This window comes from Cynara cardunculus (assembly GCF_001531365.2).
Source record: "Cynara cardunculus var. scolymus isolate 2C chromosome LG 4, CcrdV1, whole genome shotgun sequence".
Lineage (NCBI taxonomy): Eukaryota > Viridiplantae > Streptophyta > Magnoliopsida > Asterales > Asteraceae > Cynara > Cynara cardunculus.
In genome coordinates this window covers 2,548,215-2,552,244 of record NC_037531.1, presented here as the reverse complement: position 1 = coordinate 2,552,244, position 4,030 = coordinate 2,548,215, and positions in this window count along the sequence as shown.

Sequence of the window (4,030 nt, the reverse complement as noted above, 5' to 3'; positions counted from 1 at the left end):
CCAAACCCTAGCCGCGAGTGAACACTTCACGGCCAAGAAAAGACGGGATGAAACCCTAGACGAAACCGTAGCAAACAACGAAGCAAACACGATCCAAAGAGAACACACAAGAGAAACGAAGACCAACCTTAGGAAGGAACCCTAGATCCGCCTCCAACAAAACCGTAGAACCCTAGAACCGAGAACAAAACAGCCGTGGAGGGGGAAACCGAATGCAATCCAAACAAAAACGCCAAGCAAAACGAAAGAGGAGAATAAACATCACCAAAGCACGGTCGAAAACATCATCTTCATCATCAAACGATCATTACCAAGCAAACCCTAGAGAGAAAACTCCATTGGTCTCCATTCTCGTAACGAGTCTTTCTTTAAGCGTCTAATTGGGTCAAAATGATTCTAAATGAGTCGTAGTTAGTATAACTAGACGTTAATGTGACTAATTGACGTAGAATAGTCTTTAATGGCTCCATTTGATCCTAGTAGGTAGAATGTGCGCATTTCTTTTAATCGAGTCATTTTTGTCAAAATGACACTAAATGGATCACAAATAATCTCGTTGGACCCTAATTGGTCCCACTTCTTTATAAAGACTCTAATTGGGTCAATGACACTATTTGGGTTTAATGAGACGTAATGGGTTTAATGAGTTTATTTCTCCAATTAGAGTTCAGTTGAGTTACAGTGGTACTAAATGGGTCAAAATAAGTCTAATAAGAAGTTAATCAGGGTAATTGAGGTAGAATGGGTATAATGGGCTTATTTCTCCAATTTGATTCTAATTGAGCCTACTGAAAGGGGAAGAGATTCCCCAGGCAATTTTATAAAGACAGTAAAAAAGCATCACTGATACAAAGCAATCAACAAGAAAAACTACGGCAACTTTGACTCACAAACCAAGTCATAAGGAGCCAAAAATGACAAAGGGAATTACACCAAAATAGAAGAAAACCATAAGCCAAAAAGCAAAAGGCAAGAAAAACCCATAAGTTCCAAAACCGAGAAGGCACACCACCCACGTAATCACTTAACATTGGACTTCATTAACTTCTTCCTTGTCTTCCAAGCCATCCGATGAAGAATCTGCATCTTGATTTCCGCAATAACTTTATCCCCCGAATGATTGAAATTGTCAAAGAACTTCCTGTTCCGTTCCCTCCAGATATTATATAACGTTGCCGATATACCAAGTTTTTGAACCGTAGACCAAGATTTCCAAGTTTGGGTGGACCCTCTATGAAGAATATCCTCCCAATTGTTTGGACAGTTCGGTAATCCCACCTCCATTTTAATAACTTCCCAAATCCTGCTTGAGTAATTGCATTCAAAAAATAAGTGATTGTGCGTTTCAATCACTAAGTTACAAAACACACACTTTAAATCCAGCGGTTCGTGCTTCCACTGACTTATACGATCTTGAGTTGGCAGTTTCTTCTGACAAGCCATCCACATGCAAAGAGCATGTTTAGGAATGTATGCTTTATTCCAAACTAGTTTATACCAATGCACAACCGGCTTCACCTCTTGGATAGTTTTCCAAGCCAATTTTACCTCAAAATCGCCCCGAGAAAGATTATTATCAAGCCACCTGACCTTTTCCTCCACTTGACTGGGAAACGGAATCAGAACACTCTGTAGCTGAGGATAGTGTTGAATCCAATCTACCGGCCAATTAGTACCAAATCGTTGCATTATATCAGATACAGTGGAGTTATTATGAAATCCCTCGCCATTAATAAATCTATAAGACAGGGATTGAATGAGGGGACCCGACTCGCTCCATGTATCTTGCCAAGCATGCGTGGATAAACCATTTCCCACATTATAGATAAAGAATCTCTGGCAATGAGATCTTAAGTCTAAAAGGCTCCGGAGAATCCACGACCACTCATTCCTCTTCTTGATAACCCAGAAATTACGTCCCCGAACACAGTGAGACTGAATCCAAGATACCCACATAGTATTTCTGCCCTTTAAAATATCTCAAATATGTTTAAAAAGAAGACACCTATTCCAAGTCGTAAGTCGTTTCAAACCAAGACCTCCACTTTGAATAGGCAAGCAAACTGTATCCCAAGCAACTCGACATTTACCCATCTGACCCTCTGGATTCCATAAAAAATTATGAAAAAGCTGCTCAATTTCATGAATCGTGGTTGTCGGTACTAGAAATACCGACATCCAATATGTTTGCATTGAGTGAAGCACTGAGAGAATTAGTTGTCGACGCCCTCCATAGGAGAGGAATTTATTCTTCCAGTTTAAAAGTCGAGATTTAAGCTTTAACACAAGGGGATTAAAATCGCGTACCTTCAGACGAACCGGAGAGAGAGGAACTCCCAAGTAACGAATAGGGAAAAGCCCTGGCCGAAAAGATAAACTATCACGTATAAACATTCCCAAAAAACACCTCACTTTTTTCCAGACTTGGAGACAAACCCGATCTTTCTTCAAACAATTGAAGGCCACGCTTGATAACTTCCACTGAAGTAGTATCCCCCCGAGCAAAAATAAACAAATCGTCTGCAAAGCATAAATGGGTCAACTTGATATCAGCACATCCTTGATGATACGCAAAATTTGCCTCCTCCTCAATACACTTTGAAAGAAGCATCGAAAGACCTTCCATAACCACAGTAAACAAGTAAGGAGATAAAGGATCTCCTTGTCGAAGGCCCCGCTTACCATAAAAAAACCCTCCGGCTGTCCATTAACACATATAAAAAAAAAGGCGAAGTGATTAGAGTCTTTATCCAGTTAATCATAACTGGATGAAAATCCATTCCCTTTAGCATCTCTAAAAGAAATTGCCAGTCAACAGTATCATAGGCTTTCCGAATGTCAATCTTAAATGCACATTTTGGTTCCCTTCAGATCGTTGATAACCAGCAACAAGTTCATGCGCCATTAAGATATTATCAATGATCTGACACCCATGAATGAACGCAGATTGGGCCTTGCTAATAAGAACATCCAAAGAGCCTTTTATCTGTTTAGCAATAATTTTACTGATACACTTCAGCAACACATTACAACAGGCAATGGGCCGATAATCAGTAACACAAGAAGCATTAGGAACCTTCAGGACAAGACAAAGTAGAGTATGGTTCAACTGATATTCCAAAGTTCCAGAATAGAAGAAATTATGAATCCCAATGAGAACATCCCTACCTACCACACTCCAAGCCGCTTTAAAGAATTTTGACGAAAACCCATCAGGTCCTGGAGCCTTATCATTCCCAATATCAAACAAAACATCCTTTATTTCCATATTTGGAATTGGCCTGATTAAGTGCAAAGATTCCGATAACGATAGAGAATGAACAAACGAACAATCCTCCATTGAAGGAGGAACCAACATATTAGAAGTACCCAGAATTCCTTCAAAATGGGAGAGGAAAGCAGTAGATACCTCCTGATGATCATAAACTGTACCAGAAGAATCCCTTATAGTAGCAATATGGCTCCTATTACGCTTCTCTTTCATAGCATGAAAGAAAAACTTTGAGTTTCCATCCCCTTCATTGAGCCAAGAGATCTTAGCTTTTTGTCGAACCATATCCTCTTGATCATTTCTAGCCTTTTGATATGCTAGTAAGAGGTGAGCAATATCCTCTTTCAGCAAATCATTAAACGGGTCTAGATCACAAGCCAATTGAGCAACATCAAGTTTTGTCTTTAACTGAGCCACCCTTTTATCCAAACATCCATAAGAATTTCTGAGCCGACGACAAACTCCTTTCATATCTTGCAATTTCCGAAGCACTCTTTTCATATATGAACCTCGGTGAGGTTTCATCCACACCCCCTCCACAGACTTAAGAAAATCCACATGAGAAGTGACAAAATTATCAAATTTAAAACCTCGCTGACGAAGACGTCTACCAACTTTAAAAGAAAGGATACCCGGAGAGTGATCTGAGATCCCCCTTGGTTCAAAGAAAACCGAGGCGTCCCCAAATCTAGCAATAAAAGCAGAATTCCCCAAGATACGATCAAGTTTACACATTATACCATTACCCCCAGAAGGTTT